Genomic DNA, 19,495 nt, shown 5'->3' with positions numbered 1-19,495 from the left:
TATTTTCAGGTCAGGTCGGGTATTTTTGATCGGGTTCAAGTCCGGGCACTGGCTGGGCCAATCAAAGACATTCATAGATTTGTCCCAAAGCCACTGCTGCGTTGTCTTGGCTGTGTACTTAGGATCGTTCTCCTGTTAGAAGGTGAACTTTTGCCCCAGTCTGAGGTCCTGAGTGCTCTGAAGCAGGTTTTCATCAAGGATCTCTCTGTACTTTGCTCCGTTCATTTTTCCCTCGATCCTGACTAGTCTCCCAGTCCCTGCAGCTGAAAAACATCCCCACCACATGATGCTGCCACCACCATGCTTCACCGTAGGGATGGTGCCAGGTTCCTCCAGATGTTACGCTTGACATTCAGGCCAAAGAGTTCAATCTTGGTTTCATCAGACCAGAGAATCTTGTTTCTCATGGTCTGAAAGTACTTTAGGTGCCTTTTGGTAAACTCCAAAAGGGCTGGCATGTGCCTTTCACTGAGGAGTGGCTTTCGTCTGGCCACTCTACCATAAAGGCCTGATTGGTGGAGTGCTGCAGAGATGGTTGTCCTTCTGAAAGGTTCTCCCATCTCCAAAGAGGAACTCTGGAGTGCTGTCAGAGTGACCATCGGGTTCTTGGTCACCTCCCTGACCAAGGCCCTTCTTCCCCGATTGCTCAGTTTGGCCGGGCGGCCAGCTCTAGGACGAGTCTTGGTGGTTGCAAACTTCTTCCATTTAAGAATGAAGAGGCCACTGTGTTCTTGGGGACCTTCAATGCTTCAGAAATGTTTTGGTACCCTTCCCCAGATCTGTGCCTCGACACAATCTTGTCTCGGAGCTCTCAGGATAATTCCTTCGAACCTCATGGCTTGGTTTTTCACCTGACATGAACTGTCAACTGTGGGACTTTATAAAAACAGGTGTTTGCCTTTCAAACATCCAATCAATTGAATCTACCACAGACAGACTCCAATCAAATTGTAGAAACATCTCAAGGATGATAAATGGAACAGGATGCACCTGAGCTCAATTTTTAGTCTCATAGCAAAGGGTCTGAATACTAATGTAAATATTATTTTTCAGTTTAGCTTTTTTTAAATAAATGTACAAGAACATTTCTAAAAACGTGTTTTTGCGTCGTCCTTATGGGGTATTGTGATGTCCTTATGGGGTATTGTGATGTCATAATGGGGTATTGTGATGTCATTATGGGGTATTGTGATGTCATTATGGGGTATTGTGATGTCTTTATGGGGTATTGTGATGTCATTATGGGGTATTGTGATGTCATCATGGGGTATTGTGATGTCATCATGGGGTATTGTGATGTCATTATGGGGTATTGTGATGTCCTTATGGGGTATTGTGATGTCATTATGGGGTATTGTGATGTCCTTATGGGGTATTGTGATGTCCTTATGGGGTATGGAGATGTCCTTATGGGGTATTGTGATGCCATTATGGGGTATTGTGATGTCATTATGGGGTATTGTGATGTCATTATGGGGTATTGTGATGTCCTTAAGGGGTATTGTGATGTCTTTATGGGGTATTGTGATGTCCTTATCGGGTATTGTGATGTCCTTATGGGGTATTGAGATGTCATTATGGGGTATTGTGATGTCATTATGGGGTATTGTGATGTCCTTATGGGGTATTGTGATGTCATTATGGGGTATTGTGATGTCACTATGGGGTATTGTGATGTCCTAATGGGGTATTGTGATGTCCTTATGGGGTATTGTGATGTCCTTATGGGGTATTGTGATGTCATTATGGGGAATTGTGATGTCCTTATGGGGTATTGTGATGTCCTTATGGGGTATTGTGATGTCATTATGGGGTATTGTGATGTCATCATGGGGTATTGTGATGTCATCATGGGGTATTGTGATGTCATTATGGGGTATTGTGATGTCCTTAAGGGGTATTGTGATGTCTTTGTGGGGTATTGTGATGTCATTATGGGGTATTGTGATGTCTTTATGGGGTATTGTGATGTCCTTATGGGGTATTGTGATGTCATTATGGGGTATTGTGATGTCCTTATGGGGTATTGTGATGTCCTTATGGGGTATTGTGATGTCATTATGGGGTATTGTGATGTCATTATGGGGTATTGTGATGTCATTATGGGGTATTGTGATGTACTTATGGGGTATGGGGATGTCCTTATGGGGTATTGTGATTTCATTATGGGGTATTGTGATGTCCTTATGGGGTATTGTGATGTCCTTATGGGGTATGGGGATGTCCTTATGGGGTATTGTGATGCCATTATGGGGTATTGTGATGTCATTATGGGGTATTGTGATGTCATTATGGGGTATTGTGATGTCCTTAAGGGGTATTGTGATGTCTTTATGGGGTATTGTGATGTCCTTATGGGGTATTGTGATGTCATTATGGGGTATTGTGATGTCATTATGGGGTATTGTGATTTCCTTATGGGGTATTGTGATGTCATTATGGGGTATTGTGATTTCCTTATGGGGTATTGTGATGTCCTTATGGGGTATTGTGATGTCATTATGGGGTATTGTGATGTCATTATGGGGTATTGTGATGTCATTAAGGGGTATTGTGATTTCATTATGGGGTATTGTGATTTCATTATGGGGTATTGTGATGTCATTATGGGGTATTGTGATGTCCTTATGGGGTATGGGGATGTCCTTATGGGGTATTGTGATGTCCTTATGGGGTATTGTGATGTCCTTATGGGGTATTGTGATGTCATTATGGGGTATTGTGATTTCCTTATGGGGTATTGTGATGTCCTTATGGGGTATTGTGATGTCATTATGGGGTATTGTGATGTCCTTATGGGGTATTGTGATGTCCTTAAGGGGTATTGTGATGTCATTATGGGGTATTGTGATGTCATTATGGGGTATTGTGATGTCCTTATGGGGTATTGTGATGTCTTTATGGGGTATTGTGATTTCCTTATGGGGTATTGTGATGTCTTTATGCTGTACTGTGATTTCCTTATGGGGTATTGCGATGTCATTATGGGGTATTGTGATGTCATTATGGGGTTTGTGATGTCATTATGGGGTATTGTGATGTCTTTATGCTGTACTGTGATTTCCTTATGGGGTATTGCGATGTCATTATGGGGTATTGTGATGTCATTATGGGGTATTGTGATGTCTTTATGCCGTACTGTGATTTCCTTATGGGGTATTGTGATGCCATGATGGGGTATTGTGATGTCTTTATGGGGTATTGTGATGTCTTTATGCGGTACTGTGATTTCCTTATGGGGTATTGCGATGTCCTTATGGGGTATTGTGATGTCATTATGGGGTATTGTGATGTCATTAGGGGGTATTGTGATGTCATTATGGGGTATTGGGATTTCCTTATGGGGTATTGTGATGTCATTATGGGGTATTGTGATTTCCTTATGGGGTATTGTGATGTCATTATGGGGTATTGTGATGTCATTATGGCGTATTGTATGTAGATTGATAGTGAAAACATGTTTATTTTTTAGAATAAGGCTGTAATATAGTAAAATGTGGAAAAAGTCACGGGGGTCTGAATACTTTGCAAATGCACTGTATATATGAGACAAGTAGAGTAAATTAATGTTTATGTTAATAGTCCCTCCAGACTTCCTTGGCTCTCCTCACTCCTTCATTCATCCCTCTCTCTTTTCCCCCCAAGTGCTTTCCCCTGTGAGATGTCCGTGAGGCTACTATGAGATGTACGGCTTCATATCAGAGACTAATGTCCCTGTAGTACACAGCACTACGCTATAGGAATGTACAGGTCCGGATTACATTCCACACCATTGAGAGTTCTGTCTGGGGGAAAGGCATGAAAGCCCATGGATTCCACTTTTCATTGCTGAGGTATTCCTGTCCCACTGAGAAAGAGCTATTTGTCATTCTCACAGCAGGGAATTGTTGTACTGGTGAGTGTGTGTGTGTGTGTGTGTGTTTTTGTGAGTATATATGTGTGCTTGTATGTGAGTGTGTGTGTGCACAGGCCCACATCCTCAACAAACATGCCTCCCGTCATCGACCTTAAACCACTACGACATCCCTCATGTGTCCTACGTTGTTTTCTACATTGTTAGTCAAGTCAAAGACATGGGCTCACTCAGCACCGGGAAAAACACTCACAAACAAAACAGGATACACTAGATCAGACTTATTTGCCCACTACTCCCCTTTATGTTCCAGCTCCAATCAGTCACTGACACACACACACACACACACACACACACACACACACACACACACACACACACACACACACACACACATAAACAATCAAAGTTTCAGCTGGTAATAATAAGCGTCTTAGTCTCTCAAAAGCTATTTAAGTGAATTTTGTCGTCTCACAGGGGAATGGGTCCACTGAGAGGCTTTTGAAGGCACTGAGGCACACAGAAAAAGTAATTACTTTTTTCACTAAACAGAAGCAGGCGCTGACGGGGGCGATGTGTGTGTGAGGGGGTGGGGGTGGGGTAGGGGGTGTAAGGCATGTGTGTGTGTGTGTGTGTGTTGTGCGTGTGTGTGTGTGTGTGTGTGTGTGTGTGTGTGTGTGTGTGTGTGTGTGTGTGTGTGTGTTGTGCGTGGCAGCGATAGACTCAGGGCGAGGTGACAAATGGCTTAAACAGCAGAGGCCTCATACCGTCAAACACGTAGGTACGGAAGGCGAGCATGTGTGTGAAACACTTATTATTTAAAAAATATATACCCTGGGTAGGGAAGCTCTGATCCTAGCCAAGGATAAGGTGGAAAGGGCTGTGTCATGTTGAATATGAATTAGACTAGAAGAAAGAGAGAGAGGGAGAAAAGAGAGGAAGTTAGAGAGTGAGACACAGTGAGAGAGAGGGCCTTCTATGCCATCAAAATCAACATGAAATTCGACATTCCAATTAGGATTTGGCTAAAAATACTTGGTTTAGTTATAGAAACAATTGCCCTTTATGTTTGTGAGGACTGGGGTCCACTCACCAAACAAGAATTCACAAAATGGTACAAACACCAAATTGAGACTGCATGCTGAATTCTGCAAAAATATCCTGTGTACAATGTAAAACACCAAATAATGCATGCAGAGCAGAAGTAGGCCGATTCCCACTAATTACCAAAATCCAGAAAAGAGCTGTTAAATTCTACAACCACCTAAAAGGAAGCGATTCCCAAACCTTCAATAGCAAAGCCATCACCTACAGAGAGATGAACCTGGAGAAGAGTCCCCTAAGCAAGCTGGTCCTGGGGCTCTGTTCACAAACACAATCACACCCCACAGAGCACCAGGACAGCAACACAATTAGACCCAAACAAATCATGAGCTCCCGAGTGGCACAGCGGTCTAAGGCTCTACATCTCAGTGCTAGAGACGTCACTACAGACACCCTGGTTTGAATCCAGGCTGTATCACACCCGGTAGTGATTGGGAGTTGCGTAAGGCGGAGAACAGTTGGCCCAGCGTCAATAAAAATAAATGAGAAAACAAAAAAGATTATTACTTGAAGAAACTGAGCAAACCAGAATTCTATTTGGCTCTAAACATGGAGTACACAGCGGCAGAATGACTGACACAAACTTAAGGAAATATTTTGCTATGTACAGACTCAGTGAGCATAGCCTTGCTATTGAGAAAGGCCACCGTAGGCAGACATGGCTCTCAAGAGAAGACAGGCTATGTGCTCACTGCACACAAACTGAGGTGGAAACTGAGCTGCACTTCCTAACTTCCTGCCAAATGTATGACCATATTAGAGACACATATTTCCCTCAGATTACACAGATCCACAAAGAATTCGAAAACAAATCCAATTTTGATGAACTCCCATATCTACTGGGTGAAATTCCACAGTCTGTCATCACAGCAGCAAGATTTGTGACCCGTTGTCACGAGAAAAGGGCAACCAGTGAAGAACAAACACCATTGTAAATACAACCCATATTTATGCTTATTTATTTTCCCTTTTGTACTTTAACCATTTGTACATTGCTACCACACTGTATATATATAATATGACATTTGTAATGTCTTTATTGTTTTGAAACCTCTGTATGTGTAATGTTTACTGTTCATATTTTTGTTTATTTCACTTTTGTATATTATCTACCTCACTTGCTTTGGCAATGTTAACATATGTTTCCCATGCCAATTAAGCCCCTTGAATTGACAGACAGAGAGAGACAGAGAGAGACAGAGAGAGAGAGACAGAGAGAGACAGAGACAGAGAGAGAGAGAGAGAGCGAGAGAGGGAGAGAGAGAGAGAGAGAGAGGGAGAGAGAGGGGGAGAGACAGAGAGACAGAGAGAGACAGACAGTGAGAGAGACAGACAGTGAGAGAGAGAGACAGAGAGACAGACAGAGAGAGAGAGAGACAGAGAGAGAGAGAGACAGACAGAGACAGACAGAGAGAGAGAAAGGGAGAGAGAGAAGAATAATGGAAGAGTGAATATAGGGAGAGAGAGAGAAGAAGAATGGAAGAGTGAATATAGGGAGAGAGAGAGAAGAAGAATGGAAGAGTGAATATAGGGAGAGAGAGAAAAGAAGAATGGAAGAGCGAATATAGGGAGAGAGAGAGAAGAAGAATGGAAGAGTGAATATAGGGAGAGAGAGAGAGAAGAATGGAAGAGTGAATATAGAGAGAGAGAGAGAGAAGAATAATGGAAGAGTGAATATGGGGAGAGAGAGAGAAGAAGAATGTAAGAGTGAATATAGGGAGAGAGAGAGAAGAAGAATGGAAGAGTGAATATAGGGAGAGAGAGAGAAGAAGAATGGAAGAGTGAATATAGGGAGAGAGTGTGTGCTTACAGTACCTGTGTGTTCAGTGGAAGATTCATCTTTATAGATGTTAATATCAGGTCTCATGTGATATAATGTAGTTTCATTTCATAAAGTCCTACAAATCCCTAACATAACCCTTCTGAAAACATGAATAAAGTCCTACAAATCCCTAACATAACCCTTCTGAAAACATGAATAAAGTCCTACCAAACCCTATAGTAACCTTTATGGAAACCTTATGAAAGTCCTACCAAGCCCGACCGTAACCCTCTGAAAACCTTAATAAAGTTATAACAAACACGACCATAACCCTTCTGAACACCTTAAAAGTCTTAAACATAACCTGACCGTAACCCTTCTGAAAATATAATAAAGTCCTAACATAACCCTTCTGAAAACCTTAATGAAGTCCTAAAGTAACCTGACCGTAACCCTTCTGAAAACCTTAATGAAGTCCTAACATAACCCTTCTGAAAACCTTAATGAAGTCCTAACATAACCCTTCTGAAAACCTTCATGAAGTCCTAACATAACCCTTCTGAAAACCTTAATGAAGTCCTAACATAACCCTTCTGAAAACCTTAATGAAGTCCTAACATAACCCTTCTGAAAACCTTAATGAAGTCCTAACATAACCCTTCTGAAAACCTTAATGAAGTCCTAACATAACCCTTCTGAAAACCTTAATGAAGTCCTAACATAACCCTTCTGAAAACCTTCATGAAGTCCTAACATAACCCTTCTGAAAACCTTCATGAAGTCCTAACATAACCCTTCTGAAAACCTTAATGAAGTCCTAACATAACCCTTCTGAAAACCTTAATGAAGTCCTAACATAACCCTTCTGAAAACCTTCATGAAGTCCTAAAAAAGCGTAGCCCTTATGAAGCCAAGTTCACTGGTGTTAAATCCCTCAGTGTTTCTGATGTAAATCCCTGTGAATTCAGTACTGTCAAGCCACTGTCACTGGCCTGCTTCACTCTGCATTCTTAAGGTTCTAACACTCTGACTTAGTGCATTTAAACTCCATCTCTCTCCCTCTCTCTCTCTCCCTCTCTCCCCCTCTCTCTCTCTCCCTCTCTCTCCCTCTCTCTCTCTCCCTCTCTCTCTTCCTCTCTCTGCCTCTCTCTGCCTCTCTCTCTGCCTCTCTCTCTCTCCCTCTCTCTCTCTCCCTCTCTCTCCCTCTCTCTCTCTCCCTCTCTCTCTCTATCCTCACTTTCTCTCCCACTCTCTCCCTCTCTCTCTCCCTCTCTCCCTCTCCATCTCCTATCCTCTCTCTCTCCCTCCCTCTCTCTCCCTCTCTCTCCCTCTCCATCTCCTATCCTCTCTCTGCCTCTCTCTCTGCCTCTCTCTCCCTCTCTCTCCCTCTCTCTCTCTCTGCCTCTCTCCCTCTCTCTCTCCCTCTCTCTCAATCCCTCTCTCTCAAACTCCATCTCCTATCCTCTCTCTGCCTCTCTCTCTGCCTCTCTCTCTCCCTCTCTCTCCCTCTCTCTTTCCCTCTCTCTCCCTCTCTCTCTGCCTCTCTCTCTGCCTCTCTCTCTGCCTCTCCATCTCCTATCATCTCTCTCTCTGCCTCTCTCTCTCACATCCTCTCTTTCTCTCCCTCTCTCTCCCTTTCCATCTCCTATCCTCTCTTTCTCCCTCCCTCTCTCTCCCTCTCTCTCTCCCTCTCTCTCCCTCTCCATCTCCTATCCTCTCTCTCTGCCTCTCTCTCTCCCTCTCTCTCCCTCTCCATCTCCTATCCTCTCTCTCTCTCTGCCTCTCTCCCTCCCTCTCTCTCCCTCTCTCTCCCTCTACATCTCCTATCCTCTCTCGCCCTCTCTCTCTCTAGCCCCCTCTAGCCCTCTCTCTCTCTCCCTCTCTCTCTCTCTCTCTCTAGCCCCCTCTCTACCCCTCTCTCTCTCTCCCTCTCCCATCCTCCCTCTCTCTCTGCCTCTCTCTCTGCCTCTCTCTCTGCCTCTCCATCTCCTATCCTCTCTCTCTCTGCCTCTCTCTCTCCTATCCTCTCTTTCTCTCCCTCTCTCTCTGCCTCTCTCTCTCCCTCTCTCTCTCTCTCTCTCTAGCCCCCTCTCTCCCCCTCTCTCTCTCTCCCTCTCCTATCCCCTCTCTCTCTCCCTCTCTCTGTAGCCCCCTCTCTCACCCTCTCTCTCTCTCTCCCTCTCCATCTCATATCTTCTCTCTCTCCCTCCCTCTCTCTTCCTCTCTCTCCCTCTCCATCTCCTATCCTCTCTCTGCCTCTCTCTCTTCTCCACCTCACCCTTCCTTTCCTATCTTTCTCCACCATTCTGTTCCTCCTATCCACACTCTGTTCCTCTCCCTGGACCTCTCCTCCTTCCCCTCTCCAGTCCTCTCTCACTTCCCCTCTCCAGTCTTCTCTCACTTCTCCTCTCCAGTCTTCTCTCACTTCTCCTCTCCAGTCTTCTCTCCCTTCTCCTCTCCAGTCCTCTCTCCCTTCTCCTCTCCAGTCCTCTCCCTCTTCTCCTCTCCAGTCCTCTCTCCCTTCTCCTCTCCAGGCCTCTCTCACTTCTCTCCAGTCCTCTCCCCCTTCTCCTCTCCAGTCCTCTCTCGCTTCCCCTCTCCAGTCCTCTCTCCCTTCTCCTCTCCAGTCCTCTCTCACTTCTCCTCTCCAGTCTTCTCTCCCTTCTCCTCTCCAGTCCGCTCTCCCTTCTCCTCTCCAGTCCTCTCTCCCTTCTCCTCTCCCGTCCTCTCTCACTTCTCCTCTCCAGTCCTCTCTCCCTTCTCCTCTCCAGTCCTCTCCCCCATCTCCTCTCCAGTCCTCTCCCCCTTCTCCTCCACAGTCCTCATCCCCATCTCCTCTCCAGTCCTCTCCCCCTTCTCCTCTCCAGTCCTCTCCCCCATCTCCTCTCCAGTCCTCTCTCCCTTCCCCACTCCAGTCCTCTCTCACCTCTCCTCTCCAGTCCTCTCCCCCTTCTCCTCTCCAGACCTCTCCAGTCCTCTCCCCCTTCTCCTCTCCAGTCCTCTCCCCCTTCTACTCTCCAGTCCTCTCCCCTTCCCCTCTCCAGTCATCTCTCCCTTCTCCTCTCCAGTCCTCTCCCCCTTCTCCTCTCCAGTCCTCTCTCACTTATCCTCTCCAGTCCTCTCCCCCTTCTCCTCTCCAGTCCAGTCCTCTCCCCCTTCTCCTCTCCAGTCCTCTCTCACTTATCCTCTCCAGTCCTCTCTCCCTTCCCCTCTCCAGTCCTCTCCCCCTTCTCCTCTCCAGTCCTCCCTCCCTTCCCCTCTCCAGTCCTCTCCCCCTTCTCCTCTCCAGTCCTCTCCCCCTTCTCCTATCCAATCCTTTCTAGCCTTCTCCTATCCAATCATGTCCATGCTTCTCCCCCTTCTCTTCTCTCTCCCTCCCTCTTCCTGTCCATCTCCAGGCGTTCCACCTCTCTCCCCATGTCTCCTCCTCTGACAGACAGACAGTGGCAGCTAGTCTGCCTGCCTCCTGCCATGATCTAAGAAGGAGCTAAGACCTTCCACTCCCCTCCACTCCACTCCCATCCTCCACTCTTCTCTTCTCTCTTCCCTCTTCTCACCTCCTCCTCTCTCATCCCTCTTCGCTCCTCTCTCCATTCCCGAGCCCACTTCTCTCCACTCCTCTCTCCACACCCCAGCCCTCTTATCTCCTCTCCTCTCATTTCTCTGTTCCCTAGCCCTCTGGGCTAAACTAATGCTAATACTGACACAGTCTGGCAGGTTTGTATGCTCATGGATGACACACACACACACACACACACACACACACACACACACACACACAGAGAGAGAGCTAGGGAAGTGGAGGGGAAGAGATGGGTCCGTAGAGAGACTGGGAGACAGACAGGGCTAAAAGGAGCTTTGACAGCCTTCTATTCTGTCACTCAGTATTTAGCAGTGTGTATGTCTTCACTGTGTGTGTGTGTGTGTGTGTGTGTGTGTAGGTGTGTGTCCATGTGTGTGTGTGTGAGTGTTTCTGGGGGGCCTGGCAGCAGAAAGTGTCTCAGACCTCTGATCTCAAACCTGCCAAGTCAACAACAAACCTGTCTGTCTGTTTACCAGTGTGTGTGTGTGTGTGTGTGTATGAGCAAGTGTTTGTGTGTGTGTGTGTGTGTGTGCGAGTGTGTGTGTGTGGGTGTGCGCGAGTGAGTGTGTGTGTGTGTGTGTGTGTCTCCAGATAATACTCCCTGTCCTATAGCAGTGCTAACCCCCTGTCTGTCCTATAGCAGTGCTAACCCCCTGTCTGTCCTATAGCAGTGCTAACCCCCTGTCTGTCCTATAGCAGTGCTAACCCCCTGTCTGTCCTATAGCAGTGCTAACCCCCTGTCTGTCCTATAGCAGTGCTAACCCCCTGTCTGTCCTATAGCAGTGCTAACCCCCTGTCTGTCCTATAGCAGTGCTAACCCCGTCTGTCCTATAGCAGTGCTAACCTCCTGTCTGTCCTATAGCAGTGCTAACTCCCTGTCTCTCCTATGACAGTGCTAACCCCCTGTCTGTCCTATAGCAGTGCTAACCCCTGTCTGTCCTATAGCAGTGCTAACCCCCTGTCTGTCCTATAGCAGTGCTAACCCCCTGTCTGTCCTATAGCAGTGCTAACCCCCTGTCTGTCCTATGGCAGAGCTAACCCCCTGTCTGTCCTATAGCAGTGCTAACCCCCTGTCTGTCCTATGTTTCTGAAGAACACTATGACTCCACCTGGCCTTTTGAACAGGCAGGCAGACAGACAGACAGACAGACAGACAGACAGACAGACAGACAGGCAGGCACAGACAGACAGACAGGCAGGCACAGACAGACAGACAGACAGACAGACAGACAGACAGACAGACAGACAGACAGACAGACAGACAGACAGACAGACAGACAGACAGACAGACAGGATTTAGTTTAGCTGATAGGACTCGACATGGTCTTGTGACTACTGAGACAGACATGGGAAAAACTGTTTGTTTCCCTCCCTAGAATAAATGTTTTTTCTGAACAAGGTCTATCTGGTTTTACTCTGAGATAATTGTTTTAATTCCTATGACAAGCTTGACAAATATACCAGAATACTTCCTTGCTACAGTATGTACAGTACTGTATTATCAAATCAAATCAAATCAAATCAAATCAAATGTTATTTATGTGCTGGATGAAACAGGTGTAGACCTTACAGGGAAATGCTGACTTACAAGCCCTTAACCAACAATGCAGCTAAGAAAAATACTTGAATAAAATATTAAATAAAAGTAACAAATAATTAAAGAGCAGCAGTAAAATAGCAATAGCGAGGCTATATACAGGTGGTACCGGTACAGAGTTAATGTGCAGGGGCACCCGCTAGTCGAGGTAATTGAGGTAATATGAAGGTAGAGTTATTAAAGTGACTATGCATAGAAAATAAACAGAATGTAGCAGCAGCTTAAAGGGGATGGGGGGGGGGGTGGGGGGGGGGCAATGCAAATAGTCTGGGTAGCCATTTCATTAAATGTTCAGGAGTCTTATGGCTTGGAGGGAGAAGCTGTTAATTAAGAAGCCTCTTGGATCTAGACTTGGTGCTCTGGTACCGTTTGCCATGCGGTAGTAGAGAGAACAGTTTATGACTGGGGTGGCTGGTGTCTTTGACAATTTTTAGGGCCTTCCTCTGACACCGCCTGGTATAGAGGTCCTGGATGGCAGGCAGCTTAGCCCCAGTGATGTACTGGGCCGTACGCACTACCCTCTGTAGGTCAGAGGCTGAGCAGTTGCCGTACCAGGCAGTGATGCATCCAGTCAGGATGCTTTCGATTTTGCAGCTGTAGAACCTTTTGAGGATCTGAGGACCCATGCCAGATCTTTTCAGTCTCCTGAGGGGGAATTGGTTTTGTCAAGTCCCCTTCACAACTGTCTTGGTGTGCTTGGAACATGTTAGTTTGTTGGTAGTGTGGACACCAAGGAACTTGAAGCTCTGAACCTGCTCCACTACAGCCCAGTCGATGAGAATGGGGGCGTGCTCGGTCCTCCTTTTCCTGTAGTCCACAATCATCTCCTTTGTCTTGATCACATTGAGGGAGAGATTGTTATTCTGGCACCACACAGCCAGGTCTCTGATCTCCTCTCTATAGGCTGTCTCGTTGTTGTCGGTGATCAGGCCTACCACTGTTTTCTCACTGGCAAACGTAATGATTGTGTTGGAGTCGTGCCTGGCCATTGCTGTCATTAGTGAAAAGGGAATACAGGAGGGGACTGAGCACGCACCCCTGACGGTTCCCCGTGTTGAGGATCAGCATGGCGGATGTGTTGTTTCCTAGCCTTACCACCTGGGAGCGCCCCATCAGGAAGTCAGACGAGGGGGAGTAGTAGGAAGGATCGGAGGACCAATGCGCAGCGTCGTAAGTGTTCATGATATTTATTATAACTCAGAACACTAAAGAATAAAACAACAAAGGGAACGAAATGAAATCGAAACAGTTCTGTCTGGTGCAGAATACAAACACAAAACAGAAAATAATCACTCAGAACTCAAGGGTGAAAACAGGCTACCTAAGTATGGTTCTCAATCAGGGACAACGATTGACAGCTGCTTCTGATTGAGAACCATACCAGGCCAAACACTGAAATCCCAAATCATAGAAAAAAGAACATAGACAACCCACCACAACTCACGCCCTGACCATACTAAAACAAAGACATAACAAAAGAACTAAGGTCAGAACGTGACAAGGATCCAGTTGCAGAGGGAGGTGTTTAGTATTGTATTCATGAATGAAGTCTGTCTGTGATGGCTAGCCTGTGGATATATACTGAAATCCTTCTGTCTGTCGGTGGTTGTTAGGCTGGGGATATATACTGAAAACCTTCTGTCTGTCTGTGGTTGTTAGGCTGGGGATATATACTGAAAACCTTCTGTCTGTCTGTGGTGGTTAGGCTGGGGATATATACTGAAATCCTTCTGTCTGTCTGTGGTGGTTAGGCTGTGGATATTTACTGAAATCCTTCTGTCTGTCTGTGATGGTTAGGCTGGGATATTTACTGAAATCCTTCTGTCTGTCTGTGGTTGTTAGGCTGGGGATATATACTGAAAACCTTCTGTCTGTCTGTGGTGGTTAGGCTGGGGATATATACTGAAATCCTTCTGTCTGTCTGTGGTGGTTAGGCTGTGGATATTTACTGAAATCCTTCTGTCTGTCTGTGATCGTTAGGCTGGGGATATTTACTGAAATCCTTCTGTCTGTCTGTGGTTGTTAGGCTGGGGATATATACTGAAAACCTTCTGTCTGTCTGTGGTGGTTAGGCTGGGGATATATACTGAAATCCTTCTGTCTGTCTGTGGTGGTTAGGCTGTGGATATTTACTGAAATCCTTCTGTCTGTCTGTGATGGTTAGGCTGGGGATATTTACTGAAATCCTTCTGTCTGTCTGTGGTTGTTAGGCTGGGGATATATACTGAAAACCTTCTGTCTGTCTGTGGTGGTTAGGCTGGGCATATATACTGAAAACCTTCTGTCTGTCTGTTGTGGTTAGGCTGGGGATATATACTGAAATCCTTCTGTCTGTCTGTGGTGGTTAGGCTGTGGATATTTACTGAAATCCTTCTGTCTGTCTGTGATGGTTAGGCTGGGGATATTTACTGAAAACCTTCTGTCTGTCTGTGGTGGTTAGGCTGTGGATATATACTGAAATCCTTAAGTGTGTCTGTGATGGCTAGGCTGGGGATATATACTGAAATCCTTCTGTCTGTCGGTGGTTGTTAGGCTGGGGATATATACTGAAATCCTTCTGTCTGTATGTGGTTGTTAGGCTGGGGATATATACTGAAATCCTTCTGTCTGTCTGTGGTGGTTAGGCTGGGGATATATACTGAAATCCTGCTGTCTGTCTGTGGTTGTTAGGCTGGGGATATATACTGAAAACCTTCTGTCTGTCTGTGGTGGTTAGGCTGGGCATATATACTGAAAACCTTCTGTCTGTCTGTTGTGGTTAGGCTGGGGATATATACTGAAATCCTTCTGTCTGTCTGTGGTGGTTAGGCTGTGGATATTTACTGAAATCCTTCTGTCTGTCTGTGATGGTTAGGCTGGGGATATTTACTGAAAACCTTCTGTCTGTCTGTGGTGGTTAGGCTGTGGATATATACTGAAATCCTTAAGTGTGTCTGTGATGGCTAGGCTGGGGATATATACTGAAATCCTTCTGTCTGTCGGTGGTTGTTAGGCTGGGGATATATACTGAAATCCTTCTGTCTGTATGTGGTTGTTAGGCTGGGGATATATACTGAAATCCTTCTGTCTGTCTGTGGTGGTTAGGCTGGGGATATATACTGAAATCCTGCTGTCTGTCTGTGGTGGTTAGGCTGGGGATATTTACTGAAATCCTTCTGTCTGTCTGTGATGGTTAGGCTGGGGATATTTACTGAAATCCTTCTGTCTGTCTGTGGTGGTTAGGCTGGGGATATATACTGAAATCCTTCTGTCTGTCTGTGGTGGTTAGGCTGGGGATATATACTGAAATCCTGCTGTCTGTCTGTGGTGGTTAGGCTGGGGATATTTACTGAAATCCTTCTGTCTGTCTGTGATGGTTAGGCTGGGGATATTTACTGAAATCCTTCTGTCTGTCTGTGGTGGTTAGGCTGGGGATATATACTGAAATCCTTCTGTCTGTCTGTGGTGGTTAGGCTGGGGATATTTACTGAAATCCTGCTGTCTGTCTGTGATGGTTAGGCTGGGGATATTTACTGAAATCCTTAAGAGTGTCTGTGATGGTTAGGCTGTGGATAGACACTGAAATCCTTAAGTGTGTCTGTGATGGTTAGGCTGTGGATAGACACTGAAATCCTGTCAGTCTGTGATGGTTAGGCTGTGGATAGACACTGAAATCCTTAAGAGTGTCTGTGATGGTTAGGCTGTGGATAGACACTGAAATCCTTAAGTGTGTCTGTGATGGTTAGGCTGTGGATAGACACTGAAATCCTGTCAGTCTGTGATGGTCGGGTATCCTAGTGATGCTAAGGCTATGACACCAGTGGGCACATGGCATTTTGAATCTATTTGTACATTTTCAAAAGCACACGAGTCACACACACACACACACACACACACACACACACACACACACACACACACACATACACACACACACACACACACACACACACACACACACACACACACCACACACACACACACACACACACACACACACACACACACACACACACACACACACACACACACACACACACATACACATACACACACACACACACACACAGTTATGTGCTTTGGTTTTCTGGTGTTCTTCCACCTGATTCGTTGCCTAAGGGGGAGTACTACAATCATTACAGCATATATTTAAGTCATACAGTGAAAAAAAGAACTGTGTTTCTTAAGTGATAGTAATGTTATCTATGGCAAGCTGACATGTTGTATGATCTATGAACCCGAACGGTTCGGACGCTACAGACCGAAGCTGTCAGATGGGCTGTACCGACTTCAGACGACTCACAAGATGCTTGTGGGGGTCATTGAGCAAAACACACCGTGGTTTTGGGGAGAGCCTCCACTTTCCCACAGAGGGGTCTTAAAGTAAAACACACCGTGGTTTTGGGGAGAGCCTCCACTTTCCACAGAGGGGTCATCATAGTAAAACACACCGTGGTTTTGGGGAGAGCCTCCACTTTCCACAGAGGGGTCATCACATAGTAAAACACACCGTGACTTTGGGGAGAGCCTCCACTTTCCACAGAGGGGTCATCACATAGTAAAACACACCGTGACTTTGGGGAGAGCCTCCACTTTCCACAGAGGGGTCATCACATAGTAAAACACACCGTGACTTTGGGGAGAGCCTCCACTTTCCACAGAGGGGTCATCACATAGTAAAACACACCGTGACTTTGGGGAGAGCCTCCACTTTCCACAGAGGGGTCATCACATAGTAAAACACACCGTGACTTTGGGGAGAGCCTCCACTTTCCACAGAGGGGTCATCACATAGTAAAACACACCGTGACTTTGGGGAGAGCCTCCACTTTCCACAGAGGGGTCATCACATAGTAAAACACACCGTGACTTTGGGGAGAGCCTCCACTTTCCACAGAGGGGTCATCACATAGTAAAACACACCGTGACTTTGGGGAGAGCCTCCACTTTCCACAGAGGGGTCATCACATAGTAAAACACACCGTGACTTTGGGGAGAGCCTCCACTTTCCACAGAGGGGTCATCACATAATAAAACACACCGTGACTTTGGGGAGAGCCTCCACTTTCCACAGAGGGGTCATCACATAGTAAAACACACCGTGACTTTGGGGAGAGCCTCCACTTTCCACAGAGGGGTCATCACATAGTAAAACACACCGTGACTTTGGGGAGAGCCTCCACTTTCCACAGAGGGGTCATCACATAGTAAAACACACCGTGACTTTGGGGAGAGCCTCCACTTTCCACAGAGGGGTCATCACATAGTAAAACACACCGTGACTTTGGGGAGAGCCTCCACTTTCCACAGAGGGGTCATCACATAGTAAAACACACCGTGACTTTGGGGAGAGCCTCCACTTTCCACAGAGGGGTCATCACATAGTAAAACACACCGTGACTTTGGGGAGAGCCTCCACTTTCCACAGAGGGGTCATCACATAGTAAAACACACCGTGACTTTGGGGAGAGCCTCCACTTTCCACAGAGGGGTCATCACATAGTAAAACACACCGTGACTTTGGGGAGAGCCTCCACTTTCCACAGAGGGGTCATCATAGCTTCTAGGCCAAACCGCAGACGCTGCAGACGACTTTGTGAAAAGACCGGTTTCTTTTTCGGGATGTTATGGTCTGACCAACACCGCTCTAGATAGGTCACCTTTCAACCCAGATGAGGAAGTGATAGGTCACCTTTCAACCCAGATGAGGAAGTGATAGGTCACCTTTCAACACAGATGAGGAAGTGATAGGTCACCTTTCAACACAGATGAGGAAGTGATAGGTCACCTTTCAACCCAGATGAGGAAGTGATAGGTCACCTTTCAACACAGATGAGGAAGTGATAGGTCACCTTTCAACACAGATGAGGAAGTGATAGGTCACCTTTCAACCCAGATGAGGAAGTGATGTCACCTTTCAAAACAGATGAGGAAGTGATAAGTCTCCTTTCAACACAGATGAGGAAGTGATAGGTCACCTTTCAACACAGATGAGGAAGTAATAGGTCACCTTTCAACCCAGATGAGGAAGTGATAGGTCACCTTTCAACTCAGATGAGGAAGTGATAGGTCACCTTTCAACCCAGATGAGGAAGTGATAGGTCACCTTTCAACACAGATGAGGAAGTGATAGGTCTCCTTTCAACACAGATGAGGAAGTGATAGGTCACCTTTCAACACAGATGAGGAAGTGATAGGTCACCTTTCAACCCAGATGAGGAAGTGATAGGTCACCTTTCATCTCAGATGAGGAAGTGATAGGTCACCTTTCAACCCAGATGAGGAAGTGATAGGTCACCTTTCAACACAGATGAGGAAGTGATAGGTCACCTTTCAACACAGATGAGGAAGTGATGGGTCACCTTTCAACACAGATGAGGAAGTGATAGGTCACCTTTCAACACAGATGAGGAAGTGATGGGTCACCTTTCAACACAGATGAGGAAGTGATAGGTCACCTTTCAACACAGATGAGGAAGTGATGTCACCTTTCATCCCAGATGAGGAAGTAGGCGGGTGAATCCAATGCAAAGAGACAGATATCTCTAACTTCAAACTAGTGTGGTATTTTTCCTCTCCCGTTGATGGTAGAACCAATGGAAGAACATGCTAAGCGATATCATATGACATTATGAATGCTTTTCTTTTTAGCTTGAGTTGGTTCGCGTCACTAGTGGGTTAAGCCTAAGGGGATGTTTAAACAAATCCGGTTTCCAGATGTTCCCGGTTTACGCCTAAACGTGTTACCTCTTGTGCTGAGGGGATGGTAGAATCAAACTTAGTTTACTCCATGAACTGAATCAAACTTAGTTTACTTCTTGAACTGAATCAAAATTAGTTTACTTCATGAACTGAATCAAACTTAGTTTACTTCATGAACTGAATCAAACTAGTTTACTCCATTAACTGACAATGAACTTGTGTAGAGCCACCTCAGTCAGAGAGACAGACTGGAGCACCACAGCTGTACTACTACAGTAAGGAGCTGTGTGAATGAAGGACCACACCACCTCCAACCATCTAATTAACTTCTCATTACAGCCCAGGTGCTAACCGCTATTGGCAGAGGGTACGACCGCACGGTCAACACGACCTGGCACACACACACATGCACACACACACACAGACACACACACAGACACACACACAGACACACATGCACATACACTCACTCACACAAACACCAAGTGACATGACACCAGTGTAATTACTCTGGCCTTCTGCCCCCGGTGGCTAATAATTACCTTGTGAAAGGATTTCTAATGTGAAAGGTGTGTGTGTGTGTGTGTGTGTGTGTGTGTGTGTGTGTGTGTGTGTGTGTGTGTGTGTGTGTGTGTGTGTGTGTGTGTGTGTGTGTGTGTGTGTGTGTGTGTGTGTGTGAGGAATATGGGATGGAGCGACGATACACCCCAGTGACCTGACCCTCCAGAGGGGCGTTTATCGAACTGCAATTTAGCCAATAAGATCAAATTGATGCTGAAGTGAGAGGTGAGGGGTGAGGAGGGGGTGATGGGAGAGGTGAGGACGGGGTGAGACAGGGTGAGACAGGGTGATGTCCTGCATGGGAATGCAGGGAGAGAGACTAAACGTCAGTGCTGAGAGAACAGATAGCTGGAA

Source organism: Oncorhynchus mykiss, chromosome 19, assembly GCF_057628025.1.
Source record: "Oncorhynchus mykiss isolate SJ-2025 chromosome 19, ASM5762802v1, whole genome shotgun sequence".
Taxonomy (NCBI): domain Eukaryota; kingdom Metazoa; phylum Chordata; class Actinopteri; order Salmoniformes; family Salmonidae; genus Oncorhynchus; species Oncorhynchus mykiss.
This window is presented reverse-complemented; position numbering follows the sequence as displayed.